This window comes from Pteropus vampyrus, unplaced genomic scaffold (genome assembly GCF_000151845.1).
Source record: "Pteropus vampyrus isolate Shadow unplaced genomic scaffold, Pvam_2.0 Scaffold146, whole genome shotgun sequence".
Classification (NCBI taxonomy): Eukaryota; Metazoa; Chordata; class Mammalia; order Chiroptera; family Pteropodidae; genus Pteropus; species Pteropus vampyrus.
In genome coordinates, this window is record NW_011888927.1 from 1,253,687 (window position 1) to 1,271,914 (window position 18,228).

Genomic DNA, 18,228 nt, shown 5'->3' on the forward strand with positions numbered 1-18,228 from the left:
ATAAAAATAAAAAAATAAAAAATAAAACCACCTGCTTTAACTCTCTGCTGAGTTTTAAAATTACTGTAATTTTCAAAGTGATCTTGGAAACCCATATCTCAAAAATTATAGTGACACAACTCAGTAGAATTTTCCAAACTTAGTATCATGAGTCATGTTTTCAAAAAGTATTTACTGAACGCCTACTGTGTGCTTTGTGCTAGGCAGACGCTGTGTCACAATCCCTATCAAGTTTTGAGGAATAAAGTACTGTACAATACAAACCCACGAGGGAAAAACACAACGCTGAACTTAAATATCGAGGACAAAACGAAGCTTGAGCATTTGCTTTTGTAAAGGTTTCTTCCTAGGCCTGCTTTGAGGGGACTTTGTAGCGAACTCGCAGAAGGTGGCACTTGGAGCTGGCGCTGGAGGGTGTCTTGTGTTTGGAAACTCCACCAGACTCGTGAGCGCGGCCAAAGGTGAGAGCTTTGGGGGAGACAGCGCTGCAGGCAGCTTCGACCCGCGCATCTGGCCGGCACTGCCTGCCTCGCATACAGGTGCCTCCACCACCGCGTGGCCCCGCGGCTCAGGGCAGAGCCGGAGTCGCAGGGGTGCAGGGGCCGCTAGCCACGCCGGACCGGGCTCAAGACCCGGAGGCGAGGTCCAGCCCCGGGTTTCCCGCGGCATGCGCGGACCGAGCGTGCTCCCTCTGGTATTGACCGGCCCCTAGATCTTCCCCTCCCGGACCCGGCCTCCCCTCATTACCCTGGCGGCGATCACGGCTAGCGACTGTCCTCAAGCGGCCAGCTGTACGGGGCCTGGGCGGGCTTAGGAGCCCGGTCAGCCGAGGGGCAAGGCGAGGGCACAAGACCCGCTCCCAGAGCGGGCCGCGGGGCGCAGGAGGCCGGCGCGACCCGGACTGGGACCGTCGGCCTGGAACTCTGCCCCAGCCCCAGGCAATCTCCCGGGACGGGTTTCGCCCCACCCCGACCCCAGGGTCGCGGCCCCGCCTCCCGCCCCAGGGCCAGGCAGCTGGGGGGCGGGGTCTTCGAGCGTGGGGGCGGGGCAGAGGCGAAACTACATCATTAGAAGGCGAGGGGGCGGGGCCAACAGGCAGGAAACTACAATTCCCAGCAGGTCCTGCGCTAGCCGTGGAGGCTGCTGGGCGAGTGGGTTTCCTATGCTCTTTCCCAATTGCGTGGGGACTGCTATTGACCCGGCGTCTCTGCAAAACCCAAGTCGCCGAGTAATGATGTGAAGTCGCCCGCCCATCCCTGCCACGCCCGGGTGGTTACTGGTGGCGGTGGCCGCTCGGCTGCTGCTCTCAGGCTGCCACCGCTTTAGAGGCTTCTCCCTAAAGGAGTGCGGGCGAAGGAAGGAGGACTCCGAGCTATTCCTGTGAGTAACCTTCTCGCGCACGACCCGAACTTGTCCTTGCCAACTTCCCCTAAAAGCAGAGGAGCTTCCCCTCCCCGCGCTCTTCCCGGTCCTCGGAGGTCACGCGCGGACACCACAGCCAAAGGCTGTGTACGGGAGGGCTGGATCCTCGCCGGGTCCCCGTCTGACAGTGAGAAGTGTGGGTTTCTCAAGTGTAGGTGCGAAGTGATGGGCTCTGGGCTGTGGCCTCCGAGTTTACCCCACCTCTGAGGATTGGCAGCATCTCATCCTCTGCGGGACAGTATCCACTGAGAGCCCCATCCCTGAGCGATGAGCGGCTTTAGTGTCTGGCGATAAACATTAAGCCTCGGTCGCCATCTGTGATGTGAGCGAGAGGAGAGGGATTTTGAAAGGACTCTTCCTATGCCGAGTTGAGTTCGGCTTTTCTTGCAATAGAATTTGAACACGTCTTTTAAAAGAAACAGTCGACTTTAGTTTCAAACGTAAATAATGGATATTGACAGCTGTCCTTTTTTGTACCAGATTTCAGGGTCATAATAATAGTGGTGAACTCAGTTACTTGCCCACGAACCTTTTACTTAAACCTGCAGTTTCTGCGCTGGAAAATAAAACAACAATAAAACAGAAAACCAGTAACTTCACTGGAAGTTCATTAGGCTAGAGTGGACCATAAGAATAATGTGAAATGGACTCTTCCAGTTTTTAAAAATATTTCAGTAAATTTTTCCCGACCTTCAAACCTTTGCTGTAGAATTGGATGTCTGAGCTACAGTGATCTACAAATAGCATGTAATGGTGGTGAGGTGACACTTCAGATCAAGTTGTGAGGGACAGTTGGTGGTGAGAAAGGGCAGGGATGAAGCCATTTTATCATCTCAGCATTCATCCAGCTTTCTATTTTTAAAATTAAGTAATGTTCAACAAGTCCTAGACATTCGGCAAGCACACACTTTATGAAGGACAGTGTTTGTTATTTTACAGATTTTTGTTCATATGATGGAAGGGGCCCGAAAGAACAATCATTTGAGTACTTTCAATCAGCTAGGCACCCCAGTTATGAGCTCTACATACATTAACTCACTTAATCACTATAATAATCTTTTTGCACAAATCTGAGGCTTAGAGAAATTAAGTGAAGATTCAAACCTAGATTTGCCTTGCAACAAAGTTACAGGTCAGGTAACTTGTACCTACTTCAGAAATTACCTTCAAGATTGGATGATTAAAAAGTATTTCCTGGTGTTATTTTCTAATACTGGCCCCTATACTCTTTGGACATCTAGAATAAATCTGAACTCCTGCTTTAGTCCTTTTGAAGAAGTCGTTCTCTCAGCTTGCAATTCCTGTCCTCCAGTGAACTGCTCGTTAAGACCCTAAAAGCTCATTCCAAATCCACCTTATTTTATTTATGTAAGACATCATAGGATTGGATTTCATCTCAAAGGTCCTTTCTGGTTCAAAGGTTTGTTGAATCTACAATTGAAAATATGAGCAAGAAATGTTATTCTTCACTGAAAATGGTTAACACCTGTAGTCACGAAGAGTAGAAAAACTTGTTTTTTAAAAATTTTACTTCAGCACCCAAATTATGTTAAATATCAATATAAGGAATGAGACAGATTATTTCATGTTTATTTTATGCTGTTTATATCACTCATGCCAATCTTTGAACCTCATTAGTTACCATTCTATTTAGTTGGTAGGAAATCTGAGGCATTACAGTAATACATTTAAAATGACTTAGGAATTGAAGGAACTAAATTATTCATGGTTTCCAGGCATATTTGTTCAGACCTGCAGTGTTCATGTAAAAATAGGAAACATTAATGTAATACTATGTGTTAGATACCCATCTAACTGTTTTAACTGTGTTAACTTATCCTCACAGAAGCACCACAAGGTGTTTTTTTAAATTGTATTTATTGGGGTAACATTGGCTAATAACATATAAATTTCAGGTGGCCTCCGAGTTTACCCCACTTTATAATACATCATCTGTATACTCTTCTGTGCTTACCACCCAAAGTCTAGTTTCCTTACATCGCCTTGTATTTGACCCCCTTTACCCTCTTCGTCCTGCCCCACTTCCCTTCTCCTCTGGTAACCACCATACTGTTGTCTGTATCTATGAGTTTGTTTCGTTCGTTCCTTGGTGCTTTTTGTTTTACATCCCACATGTGAGTGAAATATGGTTCTTGTCCTTTTTTGTCTGTCTTATACTTTAAGGGAAATTAAATCAAAACCATAATGAGATACTACCTCACACCCATTAGAATTGCTGTTATCAATAAGACAAATTACTAGTATTAGAATGGAGAGAAAAAGGAACCCTCACACACTGCTGGTGGGAATGTAAATTGATGCAGCCACTATGGAAAACAGTATGGAGGTTCCTCAAAGAATAGAACTACCGTGTGACCCAGCAATTCCTCTTTTGGGTATCCAGCTGCAAAATTTGAAAACATTTATTTGTAAAGATATATATACCCCTCTGTTCACTGCAGCATTATTTACAACAGCCGAGACATGGAAATAACCTGTGTCCTTCAACGTGACTGGATAAAGAAGATGTGGTACATATAAATAATAGAATACTACTCAGCCATAAAAAAGATGAAATATTGTCATTTGCGACAACATGGACGGATCTTAAGAGTATCATGCTAGGTGAAATAAGTCAGAACAGGTGTTTTTATACATAGACAACTGAAGCAGAGGATATATTAACATACACAAGGTCATTTGGCTGCAAAATGGTGGAACTGGATCTCAACCCCAGGCAATCTCAGAATCTTTACTCTTAACATGTATTGACCATCTACTACTGTATATCAACCCCCCAACTGGATACTTTTATTATAATTAGGTCATTTATCTTTACAACTACCTTATATAGAATGGAAGTTTAGCATTTAGTGACTTGCCCAAAGTCAGACGATAATTAAGTGATATAGCCAGGATTTGAACCCCCGCTTGCCTTTCTTCAAAGTGTGTGTTCTCTCTCCTACTTTCTCTCAATAATCAAATCTTTATTAGATAATTTTCAGTGGGCTAGACATAGTGCTAAGTGTTATGGATTTAGTCTCTGCTCTTAAGAAATCGAATCTGAAGAGAGAAAAAGACAATTGTGATGCTGTGTTTATAGGACAGCAGCATACAGAGAACAGCATACAAACGTACTATGGGAACGCAGAGAAAGAGCACTGAAATCTGCCTAGGGTGGGAAGGCTTGTGCCAGTCTTAGAAGAACAAACGGGAATTAGCCTGGACAAAGAAAAGGAGAAGAGGTTATTATGAGCTGAATTCTGACCCTCCAAAATTCAAATATTGAAGACCTAACCCCTGTAACCTAAGAATGTGACTCTCTTTGGAGCTATGTCTCTTAAAGTAATGATTAAGTTAAAACGAGGACTTTAGGGTGGATTGTAATCCATACTGACTGGTGCCCTTATAAGAAGGGAACTTCAGACACAAAAAGAGACACCAGGGATGTGCGCGCAGAGAAAAAACTATGTGAGGATACATAGAGAAGGTGGCCCTCTATAAGCCTCAAAAGAAACAAAACCTGCCATCACTTTGATCCTGGACTTCTAGCATCCAGAACTGTGAGAAAATAAATTTCTGTTGTTTAAGCTACCTAGTCTGTGGGATTTTGTTAAGGTAGCCCTAGCAGACTAATACAGGGATGTTCTAAGCTAAAGAAATGACATACAAACAGCCTTTGAAGTGTGGCCAGGTGATTAGTTTTTGTGGTGAGAGGTGTTGAGAGATGAAGCTAGAGACTAGGCTGGAGACATCTTAGGACAATTTTGTATGAGATGCTAAGTTTAAACTTTCTCCTAAGGAAATGGAATGGAGAAGGTTTGTAGCAGTGGAAAAACATTAGATCTGCATTTTAGAAAGACTACTCTGCGAGCCTTATGGAGGATAGATTCAAGGGGCTAAGACCGCAGGCAAGGAGACTAATTAGGTATCTATTGCCACAGGAAGCTCAACTAAATATTTTCTCAAAATATTGAAATGTCAAACTAAAACAGAACCATTGCTAACATAAAGATTTAAAAAGGCACAGCTAATCTTTAGGGTGTCCATTCAGAAGATTTAGGAAGAATTTGTATATACTTGATTTGTGCCTAGAAACTGGCTTTGCTTTTGACATTTTGCTTTTCCTAAAGAAAACTTTAATCAACTACCATAGAATACTCATTGTTTTTCCACTGCATTTAATAGACACTTTTATGGTGCTTACACTGTTCCAAGCTAAGCCCCCTGACAGCCTTATGAAATATCTATTATTATTATCTATTTATTTGTCTTCAGAGTCTTTGCTCTTAAACATTATACTGTGCCGTCGCCATATATTATTAAGATCTTCAACTATCTATTAAAGGAGGAGGGTGGAATACAAAAACAAATTGGGCATGATTTCCATAGGGAATGTACAGTTTATCAGAGGAGATAAGGAACAGTCATAAGTGCTTTTTTTTTTAAAGTGTTTTAGAGAAAAGTAGAAAGTATTGAAAGGCAGTGCTTACTTTGAGTTGGGGCTTCTGAGAAAGCTTGGTGGAAATGTGGCATTTAAACTGGGTGTGAAGAATGGCTAGATTTTGGATATGTAGAAAGGAGAGAAGACATGAAAGGTAGAAGCAATAGTATGAACAAAGTTATAGGATTGGAAATGTACTGGTATATCTAGGAAACTAGTAAATATAATTCTTTGTTTTGGCTGGAATATATTGTGTGGCTGGAGAGGCCAGTTTAGGGTGGGAGGACAGCACATATCTGGGAAAGAGAACTCTTAGGGAGTGAGGGGCAAGAAAAATTATGAGGTTTTAAACCAAATGATTGCAGTGTGTACTAGATGTCATTATCTTTTAGGAGAGAATAAAGTTAATCTAGTCCCAACTCATCAGTAACAAGTCCTGTCTTCACTGTCTCACAAATCCCTTTTACTGTTTCCATTCACCTTGTTTATGCCTTTGTTACAATAATTCAGGCATAGTGTGGTAAAATTTCTTAATTATTTTTCAGTCTCTATTCTCTCCATTTCTTAAATTTATCCTGTATTCTGACTCCAGATTTATTTCTCAGATGGCACTTTCCATTTAGAAACTTGTTCCCTGTGGGATCAAATTCAGATTTCTTAATCTGAGCTAGTCAAATTTAAAGCTCCAAGTTCTTTCTCCATAATCATTCCCACTTAAATTGGTCTGTACACTGCTGCCAAACTGGTTTTGTCTGCTCTTTGCTTTAGGGCCTCTTTTTCCTTTGTCTTCCCTACCAGACACCCCCATTTTCACTATCCAAATCTTTCCATCCTTGAGGAACCCACTTAAATCTTACTCCTATGAGTATGAAGCCAGACCACTTTGGCTAGAAAAGAGCTCCCCACTCATTGACTATCTATAGGAGAGTTCTGTTCTATTACTTACTAAACACTTAATAAATCTTGCAGTGTTATCTTGTTTTCTTAAATTTCTTTAGATCATTTGATCTTAGATCAAATGTTTATTTTGAAATCATAAGAGCTCTTACCAGTTGATCTTAGATTTCTTAGATCTTTGATCTCCCTTAGGGCAGAGGCTATTGTATACTGCTATTTACCTCTTTTTGATACTTTGAGTTTAATTCAAGAGGCATTTATTGAAAACTGTCCAATAAACAGCTAATTGATTGAACAACTAATTGAACAGTTAATTGAGGTCATTTTATTGAAGTTTGTTTTATAACTGGCCTGTTAATTTGTAATGTTCTGACTTTATTCCTAGCTTTACTATTGACTCACATAACCTTAGGGATAACCTATTTTATCATCTTGTATTGTGGTTTATTCATGTTAGAAAATAAGCATACAAAGTCTACTCGTGGTATAGACGTGGAACTAATTCATGTTGTAAAGATCATTAAGGTCTTTGAAGCTTATCCATATATCTCTGTCAGTGGTTGCCAAACTTTGAGCTCTTTCTCTTTAGAAAGCTTTCTGACAAGTCATGAACAAGGAAGCAATAGTTCAAATAAAATAGAGTCTATTTTAAGAGCATTACACTATGTTGTGTAACAATGGAGTTGATAAATTATGTGTGTTAATGGTGAAAAAATTCACCCACCAGTTCAGTTAATAGTTCATTTCAACAAAAAATATTTATTGAGTTGCTTAAGCTCCTGCTATTGTATTGCCATTCTGATTAGCAAGGAGGAGGAAAGGGAGAAGATAGCACCTTTCCCCTTCCAAGGAGTAAATTGTAACATATATGTTGTGAAAGAAACAAATTAGATGCTGAATTAGAAAATAAAGATGGCAGAGGAGGCTACTTTAGATCAGGTCGACTAGTAACTTCTCCCTGAGGCTGACTTTTCAGCCGAGACTCGAAGGATGAGAAGTAGTTACCATATAAAGAACAAGAGGGGAGAGTATTCCAGGTACAGTGAACAGTTACAAAGGCCCAGAGATAGGAGAGAGTGTGATGAGGACGTGAAAAGGAATGACGAAAGGTTTGTGTCTCTGTGGCTGGGTATGAGCAAGGAAGACAGTGCTACAAGATGAGGGACAAGTAGTCAGAGGACAGACTAGGCCAGACCTTGGAGACTAGGATTTGAAATGTGGATTTTATTCTAGATATCATGGGAACCCTTGATTTTTTTTTTTTTTAAAGGAGTTTAGTTTTAAAAACATTATTCTTGTTGCCTTATGGGGAATAGAAAGGAATAAGAGATTAACATTGAGTCCTGTTAGGAGGTTGGTTCATAGTCTAAGAAATGAGAATGGCTGGAATTACGGGATGAAGAGGGGATGAAGAGAAGTGGGTAAACTTGAGATGTATTTTGGTATTAGACTGCACAGGATTTGGTGATGGATTGGATGTGGCAAGGTGAGAGAAAGGAGGCATCTAGTGTTCAACAGATCAATTTACGGGATCATAATCAGCCTGTGAGAAATTGGAGTGGAGCTCAGGAAGAAATCTGGTCTGAAGAGCCAGACTGGGAGTTATTAACACTAAAGAAGTTTTTGATCTCCGGTAGTGATTGGTTTGCACAATTTGTAGGTAAACGAAAACTGGCAACAATAAAGAACTTGGTCATAATAGGAACTCTGGGAAACACCAGCATTTAAAGATCAAGAGGAGAGAGCTCCGTGATCCGGTGAAGGGATCTGAGAATGAGCATTCATTGTAAGATGTAGGCTCCAGGAGAGCCACAGAAGAGTTGAAGCAGGGAGTAGTCCACAGTATTGAACCAGAGATGACATGAGATAACAACTAAGAAGGGATGATTAGATTGGTTAGCAGAGACTTTTGTGACTGTGAAGGGAAAGCAAATTCAGGAAAAATCAGATTGTAATGGTTAAAGTATGAATGAAAAATGGAGAAAAAAGAATGAGAGCAAATACTCTTTAAAGAAGTATGGCTTTAAAGGACAGAGGACATTAGCTAAAGGGGAACCTTCTTGGGGAAGGGAGATTTTAAAATTTCATTTTATCTGTTTTTAATAAAATGGAAGATTTGAGCATGATAATAGGCCAAGGAAGAGGGCGAAGCTATTGGAAGATAGGAATAACCAATGGAGCAAAGTTTAGAGAAAGTAGGAGTAGAGACTTTTAAGTGAGATATATTTCATTGTTTTGTTTTTTGTTTTTTGTTGTTTTTTTTTAACTGGGTGGACATGTACACATGGTAGAAAAATTGAAAGGTGTATGATAAAAAATAAGTTTCTCTCCCCTTTTGTCTTCCAGACACCCAGGTCCTCTTATAAGAGGATTGCTAAGTGACACTCCCATCAACAAGTGTGCAAGTATGTGATTGAGAGTATGTTTGTACTTAATTCTCAGAGTTTGAAGAGAAAGCTAGCTATAGATTATGTGGATATATTAGTGGGAGGAATAAGAGTAGAGTAATAGAGAACAGTTAGGTATTCAGAGATGAGTAAGAAAGGTATGGTATGGAATTGTCTCAGAAAAGGGCATTTAAGAGGATAATGGAGGGCATGCCTATGGTGTAAGGCCAGGTTTATGACCAAATTTGCAGCAGTTTCACAGGCTTTGCGACCTTTTCAGGAGAACTTAACTGCTTCTTTATATTTAAAATGCATGTCACCTTAGAAAATGGACTTCTCAAAAATTCAACACTTATGTAAAATAAATACATGTTTGGGGTCCAAGCACCAAAGCTCTGCTTTCTGCCCTTACTGCTTTCAGCCATAGGCATGTTGTATGTGGTGCTTGGGGTTATTCAGGCCAGTGGTGTAAATCAAAACAAAGAGAAGTTTGTTGGTTAAGAAAGAGCACTCTCTGTCTGAAGGAAGAAAGAAAGAAGAGGACACTGGAAACCGACTAAAATGTCTCTGAGAGGTACTACTGTTCCCAAAGTGCATAATTTAATCACTTAAAAAAAATTTTTTTCCCCCAGTCATTCTTATCATTTTAGCTAGTATTAGGATAAATCACTGAACTTGTTTGTTTTTAGTCACAAAATCAAAAGACTACAAAAGAGACTTACATTAGCAATTGTGAGATTTTTTAAATAGATATTTGATCACTTCTCATTTCATGTAGGCTTATTTTAAATGCATTTTATAAACAGCTGCAGATGCTCTTGGTGGAAAACATGATAAAACTAAGCAATGAGCCAGAAATTCAGCTTTAGCTTGCCTATGAAATTGATAACCAGTTCTTTTCAGTTATTACAAGAAAAGTGGGTACTGTTTTACTGCTATAAAAATGATAAATCACCCTTTTAACACCAAACTCTTATATAGAGTTTTTCATAAAGTAAATACAATGTTTTATTTAAGATGGTCAATCTTAGCTTGATTTGGTTTTTTAAGGCAATTCATTTAGTTGATGTTGGGCTGAAATATATTAATAATCACTTTTGTTCATTAAATTACTTCTATAATTCAGTATGTTGACATTTTTAATCACTAAGCTTATAGTTAGGCATGTATTATAAGCCTACTATGTTGCTTTTAGGTTGGGGGCATACAAAAATAAGATACCTTCATTCAGGGAGCTCACAGTGTAGTAAGGAAGAGAGTGAGCACATAGTCTTCTGGGAGCATTTAAGAGGGGAGTCGTTAAACGCTGATTAAGGAGCAAAAGCACAATGAAAAATTTTAAGATGTCCTAAACATTTTTTTTCCATGTTTGTAATCCACTTCATATTACTCTATAGTGATTAAGAGTAAAATTCTCACAAAAGAGAAGTAGACCTATACTTTTCTTGGGAGATAGTAAAGAAAGGCCAGAATGTATTCATAGCCAGCCTAGGAGAAAGAATACCAGGTGAGAAAAGCTCTCGGTGACAGTGCCAAAGAGACTTAAGCCAACTAAATCTCTAGTGCTGGAGGGATGAAAGAAAGATGTACTTGAGGAACCAGCCAAGGGCAGAAAAACAGGTCCTAAGGTTCAGTCTCAAGCAGACACCTTCTGGGTTCTCTGATAACCAGTTATCTGGTTTCTCATCCAACAGCGGTTTAGAAATGGGAGAGGCACAGTGGCAACAGTAAAGTGTAGTGGTTGATAACCTCACAGTGAAGCAGAAAAGAAAATTAGAAGTAGACTTAAAATCTGAAGAGAAAAAATATTATCAGTTTGAGACCATTCAGTGCAGGGAGAGAGCTCTTTAAAAGCTTGTAATCCTGGAGGCTATCACTGTTGGAATTATATTATAATATAGTAATCGCTTGGTCATCAATGACCCTGAGTCATCAAATTCTTTCAGTCTTTTCTATCTAAGGACTTTTCTCCCTACTTCAATAGCAGTTTGTTGGACTTTTCCTATTACCATGTCTTAACTTTAGGGGGAAAACATCTTACTACCAATGTTTGCAAAATAAAAAAAACTTGGCAGGTCGCGGTGGGTGAGGGTGGGGGGGTTGTATTAAAGATTTTGTGCTTTTTGCCACAGTGTTTTCAAACACATCCCTAGGGAATGTTTGTAGCTTCAGTGTTACTGGTGGGCTTAATTAACATAGCCCTGCACATACATGCACACCTCTTACTGAAACCGGTGAGAGGCCTATGTAGATTTTTGTAAATTGGGCTAAGAAATCCTTCAGTTTTCAAATGCTGTAACAGTCTTATGTTTCTTGTGTAGTTCTGTTTTTCTCCCTGCTTCAGATTGCAATGATGTAACCTGACTACAGATTGATTTGTTCAACCGATGTTTATTGAATGCATGGCATTTGCAAGATATTACAATATAGGTGGACTTAATTTATTGGAATAAGGATTTATTTTGGTCTATATTCCACTTATTTTAGCAGCTTAGAACAAGTAACAGAATTATTCCCAATTTACGGCAATACATCTGTATGATTTTCTTGATACTGTAGAATAGTCCATCTAAAGACAAAATCAAACTCAGATTTGGAGTTGTCTTATTAAAGAAACACCATACATAAAAACAGATCATTCTGCTTCATTGTAAATACAATCAACTTTGAGATCGGTTGATTCATTTTTAAAAGCAGATATAAAGCATATAAGAAATTAGGGGCTTGTCTTTTTTTTTCTTTTTCAGAATTCAACACGTGTGTTTTACAAAGTGGAGAGGATTGTTTTAGAATTATCTCTGAGGCCTTTTCACACTACACACATTCCCAGTCCACCACACTTGCAAGTCTCCTGCCAGTAGAGCTCAGAGGTTAGAGCCCACAGCTTTGGAAGAACACAGTCTTGGGTTTGATTCCTGCTCTTATAAGTTAATTAACCTCTAAGCTTCAATTTCCCTCTCTGTGAAACTGTGACAATAATATCCACATCATGGGGTTATTGTGAGGATCGAAGGAGATCATGCACATAAAGCATCTAAGTGCCTGGCACATAGTATGTTTTCCATCAGTGTTAGCTATTATTAAGAAAGACTGAATTTGGAACAGAATTGAGATTACTTCTTTATCACGTATTTTCCATTTGAAACACAGAGCTCTTCTGTCTTATTATCAATTGTTTAACCATTATAAACTGATCTTGGAAAACTCCTGTAGTGCTAGTTTCATTTGCTATATTCTACAGCAAAGTCGTGAGTTTAACAAAGAGGTTCTAGTTTTTTGTTTTTAGTGTCAAAAGAGCTAGTTTATTCTCAGGAAAAGGCTCACAAGGCAGTAGTGTCTCTTTGGTTGTTCAGGTCTGGAAACCGAAGTTTTCTCAGTGTATTCAGTGTTGACTAGGACTGGTGGAAAAGATACACGAAGCAAACTCACTAAAGAATGGTAAACAGGCCAGGGTGTCTGCTCTTAATATATAGAACTGTCAAGTGAACTACATGATTTGATTCCCATAGTTAGTATATTTTTCCCTTATAGGAAAATCTTCATGAGAAACCAAGTTACCAGAAGTTTTTTCGTGTATGTGCATTTAGAAGTGGAAGACATTTGAAGCATAAGGCATAGGGTGCTAAGGGAACGGGGAGGGGTGGGCTGAGTAGCAATATGCATTTGGAGAGGCACACTAGCTCAGAGTAGAGAGGGCTGAAGCTGGAGGGTCAGGTGGGAAGCTACTGCAGTAGCCAGGGACTGACCGAGAGAAGAGCTTGAATAAGACCATCGCATTAGGCTTGGAGAATAATTGACAGGAATTGGTAACTACGTGGAAAACAGGGATTGAAGAGAAGAAAGATGGCTCTTAGATTTTCGGCTCTGCTGATCAGGTAAATTGAAAATATTAACTTGTTAGTAAAACAAGAAAAAACAGATTTTTTTCTTGGGAGAAGGATAATGAGTTCATTTTAGAATATGGTAAATTTATGGTATTAATTATAGGTTGATATTGTGAGTTCCAGTTTAAAGTTAAGAAATGCCCATTTGAGCTGAAGATTGAGACTTGGGGAGTGATTATCATATAATTGGAAAGTAAGGCCTTTGAAGTAGATGAGATTTCTGAGGAGAGAAAAGAGAGGGCCCTTGATAAAATCTGAAGAACTGGGGCTATTAGCTATTAAAGGCAAATGGAGGCAGAGGGTTCCTAAATTTCCTCAGCCACCTAGTAACTGTATCTGTCAATCTCCTTTGAGAATCTAATCTCCTGAATCGCAGATAGCTAACAGCTGTATCTTTAAAAATTTATTTGTTATTTGGTTCCTGAATTTCACTGGCAAATAAAATCATCCATTATAAGTCAGTTCCCCCTCAAAAGGTCACCTTGTCTTGAAGTCATGGAATTGATTGTGGAAACTGGTTTGGGAAATGAGTCTTATGTCTAAACCATAATATACTTTGAGTGTTTCTTGCCTAATAGAATTACGTTACTAAAATGGTTATATATCTTAGATATGTGGATTTCTAGAATCATTCTAGAATTATATATGTTTATAAATATGTTTATATACTATTTTATTTTGATCATCACTCCACCCCCATTTTAAGTTACACCCTGTTCCTGGTAATATAAGATTGCATGCCCTGGTGCCACTGATTACTTTGTTGATCTGAAGAGCTATATTACCTACAGTTTTTCTTTTGGAACCTTTGGAAACTTCTGTTTCTGAAGGCTTGAAGTATTATAAGTTGGAAATAACTGAAAGATTTAGGACCATCTTAAGCCTCCAAAAGCAAGTTTATATTTGATTGTTAGAGAGGACAAAAAGAAATGAGGACAGATTTTCTATCCTTAAATTATTTCTGTTTTTAAATTTTCTGTTTACTATGTGAAAGTGTTGCTTCAAGGGGTCTTCTGAGCTATTTGATTTGAAGATAAGTCCTGAAGAGCAGATTAAACAGTAATACTCAAATTTGCCAGCAAGATTTATATATTTTCAGTTTATTTCTTAATCTGTGAAGTGTTTGTAAATTTTCAGATGATGGTATCTCTTGATTTAATCTACTACCTAAATTTTGCAAGTCAACATTGAAAAAAAATGCTTTCTGATTTGGTGGGAAAGGATTTATTTGGCTCCAGAAGTATAGTACATACTTCAGTACCCACAGAATCTGCTGTATGAAATGCCTCTGCTCAAGATGTTTCCTCCATTTTGGGTTAAGAGAACAGGAAATCCACAAACTCTATGATGCCATTTACTCTGTTTCTCATTTTTGAGGGCATATAATTGTTTTTTTCCTTTTTTAAAACCAGTACTTCAGTCAAAAGGACATAATTTTCTATGTTTTAAAAAAGATTTAAAAGATAATAGCTATGATGATTTATAAATTCTTGACAGCAACTGCTCTTGTGAACAGATATTTTAATATGTCTGTAACTCAAATGTCAGCTGAGTGTCCAGACTTTAAGAGCTAAATAGTTGGCTTGAACCTTCAGTTTCATGTTATAGAGAATCCAGAACCCTCCCTAATTTCTGTAAATTCCTGGTGTTCTTGTGGCTTCTGAATTACTGCCATCTGGATGGGACTTCTGTCCCTTTTCTTCTCTCTCCTTCTCCAGAGAAAGGAAAAAAGTTATCTCTTTAGTCTTATGGGGAGGCTTTTAACCTTTCTTTTGATGCTGTAAGGCCTCACCTTCTACCATAAGTGGATTTTTTGTGTATTTTTCCAAACAAAAAGCATTTCTTTCCTCAGAGGAGCTCTGTAGTCCTCCGTTAAGCTGATGAAATGTACACCTTGTTAGGTATGACTTGAGAAAAATAACCCTTCAAGTAACTTGTTTTCTCCATTTATCCAACTTTCATTTATTTAAATAGTTTATACTAAACTCAGTCTCTATTCTTTGGAAGTTATAAGAAAACTCTATCTTGAAAAAGCTTTTGCAGTGTTAAAATAGCGTTGTATAGCTCTTTTGCCACATGGTAAAAGATAGTGCTCTCTTAAAAGGATACAGAATTTTAGACAGAATTTAAGGTTGCTCTTTCTTTTAGAGAAAAATAAATCGACTATTTTATGAATACGAGGCTGAAGTCTACCCTTTTGAGGTTTATGTTTAGTATTTTTGATTTATTTTCTATCCCATTTCCTCTGACTAAACTACCGTATGACACTACTAAATTATTTTTGACTGCAAAATAATAATGTGCTTTGTTTTTCATATTTCTAAGCTGATCATGATCTTTTATAGAAATGAGATTGAAAGAAGTTGGTAGTGGGAACAGATATAAAACTAGGGATGTATCAATAACAGTCAATGCTAATTTAAGGATTTTTTAAATATCTAGTATCTCCTTTGATACTCATTGTCACTCTGGGACATCAAGTGGAGTTCCTGTCTAGAAGTAGAGTTTTGAAAAGATAATGTTGATATATCTTATTTGTTGCATTTTCTATGAGGTTGGTGTCATTGTAGTCTTATTCTGTGGTGTGGAAATACCATGATTTAGAGTATAGACCAGAGGTCAGCAAACTACAGCTTGTGGGCCAAATCCAGCCAGTTTTGTAATAAGCTAAGAATGGTTTTTACATTTTTAAATTGATGAAAAAAAAAACAACAACAAAAATAACAGGCAGCAGAAGCCTTACATGGCTCTAAATCCTAAAATATTTACCACCCAGCTTTTTACAAAAAAGTTTTCTGACCCTTGTTATAGAGTCTTGAGTTTTAAAGTGGATGAATAACTAGATTGTTGTTAGAAAGTCACTGATGGAAACTATCAGTGATTATTTAGTTGTATATTCTGAATATTGTGTAATTCAGAAATGAAGTATGTTAAAATGATGGCATATTTATAAGTTGGCATTGAAAGATAAATGTAAGCAACATGTTAACATTCTATCTCATTCATTCTAACATTCTAGCAGTGAAAGCTGGTAAAATAGCTTTCTTTTGTTTTTTCATATTTATCCACTCCCTGAATTTTTTTTGAATGAACATATTGCTTTATTTATAATGATAAACAAAAGTGCATATGTGTGTTTTGTGTTCGCATGTTTTAAAGAGAAATATAAACTGAATGGAAATTTCTAGTGTAGCTCGTGGCTGATTTTCATCAGAGAAAGAGGTCTGTTTATTTAAGGAATGTAGTTTATTATGCTCTTGTCATCTTTGAATGCAAACATTTTTTTCCTTCAAAGTTTCTACAAGATAACCAAACAACTGAAAATATCAACAGCGAGGTTTTATCTCACTTTTTCTTGTTTTGTTTTATACCATTTCCTTAGTTAAAATCTAAATACACTGCTTTAGAGCTGTTAGGTAGTAATATAAAAGCAACATGGCCTTTTAAGAAATTGTCAGAAACTATGTGCACATAGTTTGCATTGCAGAGATTGCTAGTTTTGCATAGATTGTTTCCACAAATGTTTTCATGTCTAGGCATGTGTTCAGACTTTAAGGATTGAAGAGATACAATAATAATTATAGGATAAGTAGTCCACTAAAAAAACAAACAGTAGGATTTCCATAGGTTTTTTAATTTCCCCTTTTATCCTCATACCTTGCTCCAAATTCCCCTCACTTCCTTCCCCCCAAGGCAAGCATTTTAATGTTTATAAGTATACTGCAGAAAAAGTTTAATTTATGTAAATAGCATTGTGATAACTCTCTCATTTTGCTTGTTTTATTTGCTCAGCACTGTATTTCTAGTGCTATGTTGCTCTTCAGTGTGTACCCACCACATTTTGCCCAGCTACTCTCTGCAGAATAGGCCCTTACCTTACTATCACAAACAATGAAGCAAGAGATAATCTCAGACATGTCTCTTTATGGGCTGATATGAGAATTTCTTTGGGATACATATACCCAGGAGCAGAATTGCTGGGTCTTAGGGTACATATATATTTAATTTGAATATAGTTTCATAGATGGTTTTTTGGATGGTGCACTAGTCTGCATTCCCACCATGGGCTTTTTATTTGGGAAAGTTTTTATGAGTTTCTCTAAGACCAGTAGTTAGTGACAAGAAAGGATTACCTTAGGTAAGAATAATTGTTAGAACTCCTGAATTATTGCTAGGTGGCAACCCCAGATGAGATCGAGTTTGTGCTTTTAGCTAGAGCTGTTAACAATGTGGAAGGGTAGGAACTAATCTGAATCATATATCATCTATATCCAGATGACCAGGTACCATGAAATGATATTGTTTGTAATTTATAATTCTACTTCCTTATCTATTTAACTCTTAAATTATATACATAAATAGTACTTACTGGGTACCAAGTACTGTTATATATGCTTTATAAGTATTAAGCCACATTAATCCACATAACAATTCTATTAGATAGGTACAGTTATTGTCACCACTTTATAAATGAGGAAATTGAGGCATGGGGGGATTAAGTTATCCAAGTGTAAGTTTTCCAGTTTTATTATCAGTAATTAGGGAATATGGAGAATATCAACATGTATAACTCATAAGGCCAAATGTGAAAGGGAAACACATCTACTAACATGTTTAACATTATAGTTCTAAGAATTTGAAAATAAAATGCAAAGACAGTGATAACCTTTTTTAGGTGCCATAGTTGGTACTGCAGCATAGTGGACATGTACATTTTCCAAATGGGTAAAGTTTAATTATTTAAGACCAGTAAAATGTTTTCTTCTATCATTTTATTTTAAATCTAGCTTCTCTAACTTCTTAAAGAGTGGTTATGAACACATGAGTTAACGTTTTCCTAATGATTGGGGTCATATTTTGATAACTTTTATTGTACTTTGATGAGGATATAGATGTAAAATAGGATATAGCATGGCTAGATCTTACTTTCTTGAAAAAGTCCCTAATATCATTTGCTTTGTGTTTATTTGCTTAATCTTATAAAAGGTAAAGTATGGAATGTGAAATCATAATTGTATAATATAAAATTAATTGACTTACAAGTGGTTCCTTGCCAAGAAAATCTCTTCAGTGTTTCTGTGATGGTTTTAGCTCCTAGTGGTTTGAGGACCTTGATGAATCACAAATAGTACTTATTAGCAGTCATCCATTATCTTGCTATTCACTATTTGTTGAGTAAAATGTAGATAAACAC

At 37.8% G+C, this 18,228-nt stretch overlaps 2 protein-coding genes across 6 annotated transcripts in view; one reads left to right on the forward strand and one right to left on the reverse strand.

Annotated features, from left to right (window-relative positions):
- The window catches only part of STRADB (STE20-related kinase adaptor beta), a 21,018-nt gene extending 19,991 nt beyond the window's left edge, over positions 1-1,027 (reverse strand). For 2 of the 5 annotated variants that reach the window (XM_011369154.1, XM_023535990.1), the window contains exon 1: positions 748-1,027. The gene's annotated coding sequence lies outside the window, so the exon portion shown is untranslated. The remainder of the gene's footprint in view (positions 1-747) is intronic. The other 3 variants (XM_011369156.2, XM_023535991.1, XM_011369155.2) reach the window with 2 other exon arrangements.
- A 109-nt stretch (positions 1,028-1,136) lies between these two features.
- Positions 1,137-18,228, forward strand: part of TRAK2 (trafficking kinesin protein 2) — a 58,095-nt gene continuing 41,003 nt past the window's right edge. The window contains exon 1 of the mRNA XM_011369157.2: positions 1,137-1,380. The gene's annotated coding sequence lies outside the window, so the exon portion shown is untranslated. The remainder of the gene's footprint in view (positions 1,381-18,228) is intronic.